The sequence below is a fragment of the Phyllobates terribilis genome, unplaced genomic scaffold (genome assembly GCF_046119375.1).
Source record: "Phyllobates terribilis strain yellow unplaced genomic scaffold, ASM4611937v1 Scaffold_12__6_contigs__length_324123572, whole genome shotgun sequence".
NCBI lineage: Eukaryota > Metazoa > Chordata > Amphibia > Anura > Dendrobatidae > Phyllobates > Phyllobates terribilis.
This window is the reverse complement of record NW_027362772.1, coordinates 138,530,387-138,542,984: the sequence shown is the minus strand read 5'-3', so window position 1 is coordinate 138,542,984 and position 12,598 is coordinate 138,530,387.

Below are 12,598 nucleotides of genomic sequence, written 5' to 3'. Positions count from 1 at the left end.
TTCTCCAGCCCTGGTCCTGGCTCGCCTACATCTCTCTTCCAACTAGCCTAGGCCCCGCAGTCCGCTCACTAGTTGCTGGTTCCTGGTTCTCCTGTCTGCAGTCCACAATAACTCCAGGAGTGAAGGCTGCAGCCTGGGTTCTGGTAAAACATCTGGGACTGGACCACAGGCTACTGCCACCTCCTCTGTTGTGCCAGTTTGGTCTAGCTCCGATATTTCTACGGTTGCTCCCTCGGGAGTTTCACGGGATTTGGCCATCTTTGTTGCTTTGTCACCCACTTTACACTGTATGGCTTACTAATTCAACGCTTTTTTAGAGGGTTATATACCACTAAAATGTACCCAAGAACATGTTATACTGTATGGATGAGCAATGAAATACCGATAAATGTTGGATCAATTTTTTTCAGGGTTTATATACCAACAGAATGTACCCAAGAACAAGGACTACTGTATGAGTGAGTAATTTGAGCCAAAAAAAAGATGTAACACTTTTTTGGTGTGTAATATATCACAAAAATGTACCCCAAAGCACGGAATAGTGTATGGGTGAGAAATTTGACCCAGCAAAATTTTTTACACATTTTTGTACTGTTATATATCACAAAATTGTACCCCAGACCATGGAATAGTGCACGGCTGAGAAATTTAACCCAGCAAAAATTTTTAACGCTTTTTTTTTTAGTATTTTATATCACAGAAATGTACCCCAGAATACGGACTACTGTATGGATGAGAAATTAAACCCAGCAAAAAATTAACGCTTTTTTTGAGTTTTACATACCACTGTAATGTACCAATTCCAGTGTTAAACCAAATTGATGACTAAATGAATCCAGAAAAAAAATTGGAACGCACATATTTTTAAAGTGTACTTTATGTACTCCTACACTCCAAAAAGCTTTACACAAATGAAAAGCCAGGAAAAAAATATAAGAACGGTCATCCATAACCCCTGAAAGGCAACAACTTGCGGGTGTTAGAACTCTACTGTTAGGTTTTTTCTATTTTGCTGGTCACATGACCTTTTTGCCTATTTAATCCTGCTCCGCCCTTCTGGCCATGCTGGACTTCATTGTAATTTCTACTCTTAAGCTAGCCAGGTGCTTTGTAACCTTTCTCAGTCAGATTAGCTAGGTCTTTTGACCTTTATGTTCTATGTTGTGTGTTTGTCTTTTTACTGCTACAATTTCTGCTAGGAGGTGTCCATCTTTCTCCCAGTCCCTAGTTCTTGTAGGGATCCCTCCCTCACATCTATAGGTCTTCGTTCAGACTAGCTGAGGACTTTAGCGGGTCTGATCGCAGGATCAGGTTCCCCGTTACATCGTAGGGATCTAGCTTAGTTCTATTGTAGGGACAGATCTCCTGTCTTTCCTTAGTGCTTGTAGTCTATCATAACAGTAAGTCCAGCCCAAAAATATCTCTTAGGAAAGACCTCCAGTTTCCATCATGGTGTCGGTTCAGGATTTGGCTCAACGCCTGCAGGGACTCTCTCTGGAGGTGGCCGAGTTCCAACAACACGTGAGTAGCTGTTCTGGAGCGCATTTTGTGGAGCCAAAGGTGCAATTGCCTGATTTATTTTTTAGTGAACAACAAGATTTTTTTTCCTTTAAAAATGCTTGTTTATTGTATTTTCGTTTGAGACCCAGATCCTCTGGTGATGAATCACAGCGCATAGGGTTCATAATGTCACTTTTGCGCAAAGAACCTCAGGGATGGGCCTTTTCTCTCCAACCTAATGATCCGTGCTTTAGATCAGTGGATAGTTTTTTTTCTGCTTTGGGGTTGTTGTATGATGATCCTGATCGTGTCTCATCAGCTGAGACGGAATTGAGACTTTTGAGACAGGGATCAGGTAATGTGGAAAATTATTGTACTCACTTCCGTCGGTGGTCTGCTCAGGTGGGGTGGAACGATTCAGCTCTGAAAAGTTTGTTTCTTGCTGGGCTAGGTGAAAGGGTTAAGGATCTGCTTATTGCTTATCCTACACCTGGAAACTTGCAGGAGGCAATGCAATTAGCTATACGGGTGGACAGGAGACTGCGTGCAAGGGTTAATGAGAGTAAATCCTTTGCCATGTCAGCTCCTAGTCTTGAGAGGGTCTGTACTGACATTGGAGAGCCGATGGAGATTGGGGCGATGTCACCCCGCTCTCAGGAAAAAGACCGCAGGTTTTCTGAAGGTTTGTGCTTTTATTGCGGAAAATCTGACCATTTCATTAAGAACTGGGTGCTTCGTATGAACAAAGAAAAAAAAAAAAAAGGTCAGTTACGCCCGTATAGCCTGTTTAAACACTAAGGGGGTATTTCTTTCTGCTACTACTGCAGCTCAGGAAGAATTAATTGAATTTCGGGTATTTGTGGATTGTGGTTCTACTCTGAATGTGATTGATGGGGGATTCTTGGAAAAACTTAATTTAAAACCCAAACCTTTGTCATTCCCTATTGCCGTGGTTTCTGTCGATGGCTCTCCCTTGAAATGTGTTACTCACAAGGTTTATGAATTTCCCCTCACTATTAATGGTATTCACCAAGAAAATTTGGATTTGGTAGTATTAAATAATTTGCCTTCTCCAGTAATTTTGGGGTTACCCTGGTTAAAATTGCACAATCCTGTACTGGATTGGTCTACTAATGAAATTAAGTCCTGGAGCCCTAAGTGTTATGACAAGTGTTGTAACGGGCGCATTGCTGCTGTGGATAAAGGGGAATTACCTGTACCTATTCAGGATTTTTGGAAAGTTTTTTCTGAGGAGGAGTCGCAAATTTTGCCTCCCCATAGGAACTATGATTGTACCATTGAATTTGTCCCTGGAGCGACTCTTCCTAAGAGTCGTTTATTTAATCTTACTATTCCTGAGAGAAATGCTTTGGAGGAATACATACAGACGAGCTTGGCCGCCGGTCATATCAGACCCTCTAAGTCACCTGTGGCTGTTGGATTTTTTTTTGTTAAAAAAAAGGACGGCGGTTTACGTCCTTGTCTGGACTTTCGCGAGATTAATAAAATTACTGTACGTAATCCCTACCCACTGCCATTGATTCCTGATTTGTTTAACCAGTTAGTGGGGGCCAAGTGGTTCTCTAAAATTGATCTCGGGGGGGCATACAATTTGTTGCGCATGAAGTAGGGTGATGAATGGAAGACTGCTTTCAACACTCCTGTGGGTCATTTTGAGAATCTGGTTATGCCTTTTGGTCTTACCAATGCACCAGCATTTTTTCAGAATCTTATTAATGACATCCTTAGACCTTTGATCGGCAAAAATGTGGTTGTGTATTTGGATGACATTTTGATTTATTCGCCTGATCTGGAGTCTCATTGGCGGAGCGTACGTGAGGTACTACAGTTATTAATTGACAATTCGCTTTTTGCTAAGCTAGAGAAATGTGAGTTCGCTGTACAGAGAATTAGTTTTTTGGGCTACATTATCTCCAGCGAGGGCTTTGAGATGGACCCGGTGAAAATTCAAGCTGTGCAGGAATGGCCTAGGCCTATTGGTTTGAAATCGATACAGAGGTTTTTGGGTTTCGCCAATTATTACAGAAAATTCATTAAAAATGTTAATATTATTGTTAAACCACTGACCAATCTCACCAGGAAAGGTGCTAATACGGTTCAGTGGACTACTGAGGCCATTGAAGCATTTGTGTTTCTAAAGGAGAGGTTCAGCTCTGCCCCCATCCTTATGCAGCCTGATGTGACTAAGCCATTTTTGGTTGAGGTTGATGCTTCTTCTGTGGGGGTCGGTGCGGTGTTGTCTCAGGAAAACAAGGATGGAGTACATCCCTGTGCCTTTTTTTAAAAAAAAATTTCTGAGACTGAACTTAATTACGATGTTGGTAATGGGGAATTGCTGGCTATTAAACTCGCATTTGAACACTGGCGTCATCTCTTGGAAGGTGCTGAATTTCCCATTCAGGTTTTCACTGATCATAAAAATCTGATCTATCTTGATGCTGCCAAGCGCTTGAATGCCCGTCAGGCTAGGTGGGCACTTTTTTTTTCGCGGTTTAATTTTTCCGTTACTTACATCCCGGGTACCAAGAATGTTAAAGCTGATGTGTTGTCTCGCAGCTTTTCTCCCATGGTCAGTGCTGAGGAAGAGGAGAGCATTTTACAAGAAGGTGTTGGGATTGCTGCATTGGACTCCGTTTTGGAAGATGAGATTCTTAAAGCACAGGAGAATGCCCCATCTAACACTCCCCATGGGAGGTTGTTTGTGCCTAGGACCTTTAGGAGAGATTTGTTTGTTGAGTGTCATGAGTCTCGGTTGGCAGGTCAACCTGGAATTTCTGAGACCAAGAGACTTGTGGGTCGCAGTTTTTGGTGGCCTGGATGGCAGAAGGAAGTCATTAAGTGGGTGCGTCAATGTACTGTGTGTGCTAGATCTAAGTCTTCTCATACTCCTGCTGCGAGGTTGCTTTGCCCTCTGGAGGTTCCTAGTGCACCTTGGACACATCTGGCTATGGACTTTATTACTGACCTTCCCTCCTCTGAGGGTTTCACGGTCATCTGGGTGGTCGTGGACCGTTTTAGCAAGATGTGTCACTTGGTTCCCTTCATCAAACTGCCCTGCGCTAAGACACTTTCTAAGGCCTTTGTCAAGGAAATTGTCAGACTCCATGGTGTTCCTACTGACATTGTTTCTGATAGGGGACCTCAGTTCGTGGCTCGTTTTTGGCGTGCCTTTTGTGACAGGTTGGGAGTAGAGATGAGCGTTGTTCTACTCGAACTGTTCGCCAATCTCAAATTCGAGCTGTTTTGGGCGGTGTTCGAGCCGTTCGGCGAACACGAACAATTTGAGAAAAATTCGGCTGTTCGAGGTTATGTTCGATAACTGTTCGTGCACCAAAATCATAACTGGATTTTTTCTCAGTAATGATGAAAATTAATGTTAATACGCAGTTTGAGTGTACAGCGGGGTGGGGGGAGGGGCAGGGGATGGATCTCTGCAGGAACAATGAAGATCTCCATTTTTTTTTCTCTTTCCCGCATTTGCAGTGGGGAGGTGCAATCTGTCAGCCTATCAGCAGCGCACACACGGAGCGAAGTGCTTTTTTTCACACAAGCAAGGGCATGTGTCATTGGCAGTGTATGTCACATGTCCTTGCCCTATAAGACCAAGCCATTTTCCCCGTCGCCACCATTTTCTCACTGCTGCAGCTGCGTGTTAGACGGCACCGCTGTTGCTGTGTGCGCTATACCTTGTTAATTTCAAGCCAATTTTCGCACAAATATACAGATAGCTTGGGAGTAGGGAATAGTTGTGATTGCAGTCCTTTTAAGGACTAGGTTACAGCATTTCCTACGACTTTTATCAGGGAGGTCTGTGCTCTTAAATAGATAGGTTGTGGGAGTAAAGACTAATTGAAATTGGAGTCCTTTTCAGGACTAGGTTACATCAGTTCCTATCAGTTTTTGCCAGGCAGGTCTGTGCCAGTGCTGTGCAAGTTTTTTTCACAGCATTTGGCTGAATCTAGCAAAGCTAATCCTTTTTGGCCTATTGCAGAGTGTGTTAGTCAGTGGAGTAGCCTATCTGTGTTGCAAGATATACCACCTGTGTATAGAATACCAATTTTTTTACTGCACCTAGTGAAGTAAAATCTTTTGGGCATAGCATCATTCTATTAGTCCATCTATACTGACCTCCATCAGGTTGCAAATTAAAACTAATTTTTATCTGCATCTACAGTACCTCTGAAAAAATATTTGGGCTTCTACCTGTGTGTGGGACTTGTTGTATTAGTCCATCTATACTGACCTCCATCAGGTTGCAAACTGAATATATTTTTTCCCTGCATCTACCTCTGAAAAAATATTGGGCTCCTAGCTGTGTGTGGGTCTTGTTCTATTAATCCATCTATACTGACCTCCATCAGGTTGCAAACTGAATATAATTTTTTTCTGCATCTAGCTCTGAAAAAATATTTGGCCTTCTAGTAGTGTGTCGGACTTTCTCTATTAGTCCATCTATACTGACCTCCATCAGGTTGCAAACTGAATATAATTTTTTTCTGCATCTAGCTCTGAAAAAATATTTGGCCTTCTAGTAGTGTGTCGGACTTTCTCTATTAGTCCATCTATACTGACCTCCATCAGGTTGCAAATTAAAACTAATTTTTATCTGCATCTACAGTACCTCTGAAAAAATATTTGGGCTTCTAGCTGTGTGTGGGACTTGTTGTATTAGTCCATCTATACTGACCTCCATCAGGTTGCAAACTGAATATATTTTTTTCTGCATCTACCTCTGAAAAAATATTGGGCTTCTAGCTGTGTGTGGGACTTGTTGTATTAGTCCATCTATACTGACCTCCATCAGGTTGCAAATTGAATATATTTTTTTCTGCATCTACCTCTGAAAAAATATTGGGCTTCTAGCAGTGTGTGGGACTTGTTGTACTAGTCCATCTATACAGACCTCCATCAGGTTGCAAACTGAATATATTTTTTTCTGCATCTACCTCTGAAAAAATATTGGGCTTCTAGCTGTGTGTGGGTCTTGTTCTATTAATCCATCTATACTGACCTCCATCAGGTTGCAAACTGAATATAATTTTTTTCTGCATCTAGCTCTGAAAAAATATTTGGCCTTCTAGTAGTGTGTCGGACTTTCTCTATTAGTCCATCTATACTGACCTCCATCAGGTTGCAAATTAAAACTAATTTTTTTCTGCATCTACAGTACCTCTGAAAAAATATTTGGGCTTCTAGCTGTGTATGGGACTTGTTGTATTAGTCCATCTATACTGACCTCCATCAGGTTGCAAACTGAATATATTTTTTTCTGCATCTACCTCTGAAAAAATATTGGGCTTCTAGCTGTGTGTGGGACTTGTTGTATTAGTCCATCTATACTGACCTCCATCAGGTTGCAAACTGAATATATTTTTTTCTGCATCTACCTCTGAAAAAATATTGGGCTTCTAGCAGTGTGTGGGACTTGTTGTACTAGTCCATCTATACAGACCTCCATCAGGTTGCAAACTGAATATATTTTTTTCTGCATCTACCTCTGAAAAAATATTGGGCTTCTAGCTGTGTGTGGGTCTTGTTCTATTAATCCATCTATACTGACCTCCATCAGGTTGCAAACTGAATATAATTTTTTTCTGCATCTAGCTCTGAAAAAATATTTGGCCTTCTAGTAGTGTGTCGGACTTTCTCTATTAGTCCATCTATACTGACCTCCATCAGGTTGCAAATTAAAACTAATTTTTATCTGCATCTACAGTACCTCTGAAAAAATATTTGGGCTTCTAGCTGTGTGTGGGACTTGTTGTATTAGTCCATCTATACTGACCTCCATCAGGTTGCAAACTGAATATATTTTTTTCTGCATCTACCTCTGAAAAAATATTGGGCTTCTAGCTGTGTGTGGGACTTGTTGTATTAGTCCATCTATACTGACCTCCATCAGGTTGCAAACTGAATATATTTTTTTCTGCATCTACCTCTGAAAAAATATTGGGCTTCTAGCAGTGTGTGGGTCTTGTTCTATTAATCCATCTATACTGACCTCCATCAGGTTGCAAACTGAATATAATTTTTTTCTGCATCTAGCTCTGAAAAAATATTTGGCCTTCTAGTAGTGTGTCGGACTTTCTCTATTAGTCCATCTATACTGACCTCCATCAGGTTGCAAACTGAATATAATTTTTTTCTACATCTAGCTCTGAAAAAATATTTGGCCTTCTAGTAGTGTGTCGGACTTTCTCTATTAGTCCATCTATACTGACCTCCATCAGGTTGCAAATTAAAACTAATTTTTATCTGCATCTACAGTACCTCTGAAAAAATATTTGGGCTTCTAGCTGTGTGTGGGACTTGTTGTATTAGTCCATCTATACTGACCTCCATCAGGTTGCAAACTGAATATATTTTTTTCTGCATCTACCTCTGAAAAAATATTGGGCTTCTAGCTGTGTGTGGGACTTGTTGTATTAGTCCATCTATACTGACCTCCATCAGGTTGCAAACTGAATATATTTTTTTCTGCATCTACCTCTGAAAAAATATTGGGCTTCTAGCTGTGTGTGGGTCTTGTTCTATTAATCCATCTATACTGACCTCCATCAGGTTGCAAACTGAATATAATTTTTTTTCTGCATCTAGTTCTGAAAAAATATTTTGCCTTCTAGTAGTGTGTCGGACTTTCTCTATTAGTCCATCTATACTGACCTCCATCAGGTTGCAAACTGAATATATTTTTTTCTGCATCTACCTCTGAAAAAATATTTGGCCTTCTAGTAGTGTGTCGGACTTTCTCTATTAGTCCATCTATACTGACCTCCATCAGGTTGCAAATTAAAACTAATTTTTATCTGCATCTACAGTACCTCTGAAAAAATATTTGGGCTTCTAGCTGTGTGTGGGACTTGTTGTATTAGTCCATCTATACTGACCTCCATCAGGTTGCAAACTGAATATATTTTTTTCCTGCATCTACCTCTGAAAAAATATTGGGCTTCTAGCTGTGTGTGGGTCTTGTTCTATTAATCCATCTATACTGACCTCCATCAGGTTGCAAATTCAAAATAATTTTTTTCTGCATCTAACCCAGCCAATAGTTTTGGCCTAATACCACAGTTTGGCCACTCAGCTCTGCTCGGTTACCATCCATTGTTTTTTGTGCAAACAACTCCAGAGTTGTGAATTAGTTAACCACCAAAATGAGTGGAAAAAGGCCTGCTGCTGGTGGAAAGGGGAATAGGCGTGTTGGGAAGGGGAAAAAAGGTTGTGTCCGTGGGGTAGGTGTTAAAGCAACAGTAACATCTGCAGAAGAAAGACCATCTTCCAGCCAAACTAAAATGTCTACTTCTTTTAGCGGACAATGTGATAAGATCCCTTTCTTACGGCCACGCCAATCGCTACAAATTCCAGATGAGGCACAAAAACAGCAGGTGCTTCAACGGATATCAAGTGCTCCTTTAAGTGGGCTCTCCTCCACATCAACTTCAACATCACAAATACTCCAGTCCTCAAAGGTGTCACCCAAATCGCACTTGCTTCCTCACAGCTCCCAAATCTCCAGCTGCCCGTCTGAGTATGAGGTAGAACAGATGGTTGAGTCTGCAGAGCTGTTTACTCATACTATAGCCTGGGAATCAGAGGTCGACTCCAGCGCTTCTGTGAATCCAGACGAAGAAATGATCTGCACGGATGCCCAGAATCTTTATGAGTCGGATCCAGAACCAGACGCAGAAGGTTCTGACCATAATGTAGACCCTCATTCCCAAACTGTAACTCCTGTTGGTGGAGACAATGAGGAAGACGATGATAAGACTCAAATACCTGATTGGAGCGACAACTTTAGTTTTTTGTCAGGGCAGGAACAGGTTGGCTCTGAGGACGACGGGTGTGATAACGCACAGGGTGATGATGATGAGGTCGGAGATCCCACTTACTGTCAACCCACAGTCAGCCAAGAGATGAGGTCAGCAGAGGAGGTGGAGGAAGATGCTAGTGACGACGAGGTCAGGTTGCGCCTTCCTGGACAGAGACGTAGTACTGGAAGCACGTCAACAACTGCATCCTCAAACACAACTCTGCCTCTCACCACAAGTCGTGGTGGCTCTTCAGGTCGCATGGGTGCTAAGCCTTGCATAGCCTGGGCATTTTTTCAGATCGATAAAGATGACCCAACTCGTGTTATCTGTAACATTTGTCAGCAAAAGCTAAGTAGAGGCCAAAAAATACATAGTTTGAGTACTTCATGCATGAACCGGCACATGGACATGAAGCATAAGTTGCAGTGGGAAGCTCAGTGTGCTACAATGCGGCCTAGCCGGCCGAGCCAACCACCGTCTGCCATATCTTGTGCATCCGCGGCCTCTTCATCCTCTGTGACTGGGGGGACAGCAGTCACACCTGTTTTGGGGCGCAGACCTGCCACCTCTTTACCCGCAACAGCCAGCGTGATTGGCAGGTCATCATTTTCTTTGAAGGTGGTAACACCAGCTGGTGTTGAGCGCTGTCCGACATCGATAGCACCACCTTTGGATCAAGGCAACCTAACATGTCCGCCTGCATCTTCCTCACAGACCGGCAGTTTGCCGGGGACACCCTTATCAACCCCGTCTAAGCACAATAGCCAGCCCTCGGTCCCTCAGATGTGGACAAGTAAAAGACCATTTCCTCCTAGCCATGAGAAAGCTAAGAGGTTGAATTTCACCATCTGCAAGCTCTTGGCTACAGAAATGCTGCCTTTCCGCCTGGTGGACACAGAGGATTTTCGAGACCTTATGTCCGTCGCAGTGCCCCAGTACCAGATGCCCAGTCGGCACTACTTCTCAAAGAAAGGTGTGCCTGCGCTCCACCAGCATGTCGCACATAACATCACCGCTTCTTTGAGAAACTCTGTGTGTGACAGGGTGCATTTCACCACAGACACTTGGACGAGTAGGCATGGACAGGGGCATTACATGTCGCTGACTGGGCACTGGGTAACTATGGTGACAGCAGGACAAGGGGCTGCTGTCCAAGTCTTGCCATCCCCACGAGTTGTGCGTCAATCCTCTTTATGTCAAAGTTCCTCCACTGCTTCTGCCTCCTCAACCTCCTCTCGGTCTTCCACCTGCACCCAAAGCCTGTCTGGTCATGCCACAAGCTTTCTAACTGCGCAGAAGGGATCCTGCACACCTCCTTACTATGCTGGCAGTAGGGCTCAACGTCATCAGGCGGTTTTTACATTGAAATGTCTGGGAAATGTGAGTCACACAGCTGAGGAGTTGTGGTCAGCTCTGGAGAACCAATTTCATGAATGGTTGTCTCCACTGGACCTGAAACCAGGGAAGGCCGTGTGCGACAATGCTGCAAACCTGGGTGCGGCCCTTCGCCGGGGCAATGTCACACACGTGCCTTGTATGGCTCACGTGTTGAACCTGGTTGTCCAGCAATTTTTAGCCCACTATCCCAGACTAGATGGCCTTCTGCAGAGGGCACGGTCGCTGTGTGCTCACTTCCGCCGTTCGCATCCCGCAGCTCAGCGACTTACATCTCTACAGAAGTCGTTGGGCCTGCCACTTCACCGGCTAAAATGCGATGTGCCTACCCGGTGGAATTCAACTCTGCACATGTTGCAGCGACTGTGGCAGCACCGACAAGCCCTGGTGCAATACGTTCTGACGTATAGCCTGGGCCAACGAGATTCAGAGGTGGGGCAAATCACGCTGTAGGAGTGGTCTCAGATCAGGGACCTATGCACCCTTCTGCACAGTTTTGAAATGGCGACGAAGATGTTTAGTGCTGACGATGCCATTATCAGCATGACTATTCCGGTGATTTACATGCTGGAGCACATGTTAAACAGAATTCGGAGTCAGGTGGTGGCACAAGAGGAGGTGGAGGAAGTAGAGGAGGAGGAGTTGTATGCGGAAGGGCTAACATCTGCAAGGTCCAGACGGTCGGCAGCACCAAGGCGGCAGGCATGTGAGGGTGGGGGAGATGGTTTTACCAGGGCGCATGGTAGCAGCCAAACTAGTGAGGAAGGTGCAGGAGCCCAGGAAGAAGTGGAGGACGAACTGATGGAAGACTCATCAGATGAGGGAGACCTTGATCACATTTCTGTTGTACGAGGTTGGGGGGAGAGGACAGAGGAAGGAAGCATGATTGTTACCTCGCCACCAACACAACAGGGACTTGGTGCTCCTGGATGCGCAACACACATGAGTGCCTTCTTGCTGCACTACCTGCAACATGACCCTCGAATTGTGAGAATTAGAAATAATCCTGACAACTGGGTTGCCACACTGTTAGATCCCCGGTACAAAAGTAAATTTGCAGAAATTATTCCTGCCATAGAAAGGGATGCACGCATGCAGGAGTATCAGCAGAGACTGTTGCAGAATCTTACATGTGCTTTTCCACAAAATACCAGTGGTGCACGTAGTGAATCTCACAGTTCCAACTTGCCAACCGTGGGACCGTCAAGTGTTCAGCACTCAAACCGTAACAGAACCACAGTATCTGCTGGTAACATCAATTTTGCGGAATCATTTCACCACTTTTTTAGCCCATCCTTTGCAAGGCCACAGGAGACAAGAAGTCTGACACATAGTCAACGCCTAGAGACGATGGTACAGGAGTATCTCCAAGTAAACATTGAAGCCACGACTGTGTCACTGGACCCTTGCAATGTTTTGGGCTTCCAATCTGGATAAATGGCCGGAGCTAGCCACTTACGCCTTGGAGATCTTGTCATGCCCTGCAGCCAGTGTTCTGTCTGAACGTGTGTTCAGCGCTGCTGGTGGTGTGCTGACAGATAAGCGCACGCGGCTCTCCACTGATAATGTAGACAGACTCACGTTCATAAAGATGAACAAATCATGGATCCGAAACGACTTTTCTACCCCTGTGTCATCCTGGGGAGAGTAAAAGCTTGATGATTGGTTAAAATCACCCTACCAACCGTTTTAAGCTTTCAAATTACTAATCATGTTTATCTGTATCTTGACTGGAAAATAATTTGGGCTTTGTAGCAGTGTGCAGCACTGATCCTATTAGGCCATCTATACTAAAGCTTCACCAGATTTAAAATTAAAAATAATTTTTAGCTGCATCTAGCCCGGAAAATAATTTTGGGGCTCCGAGATGC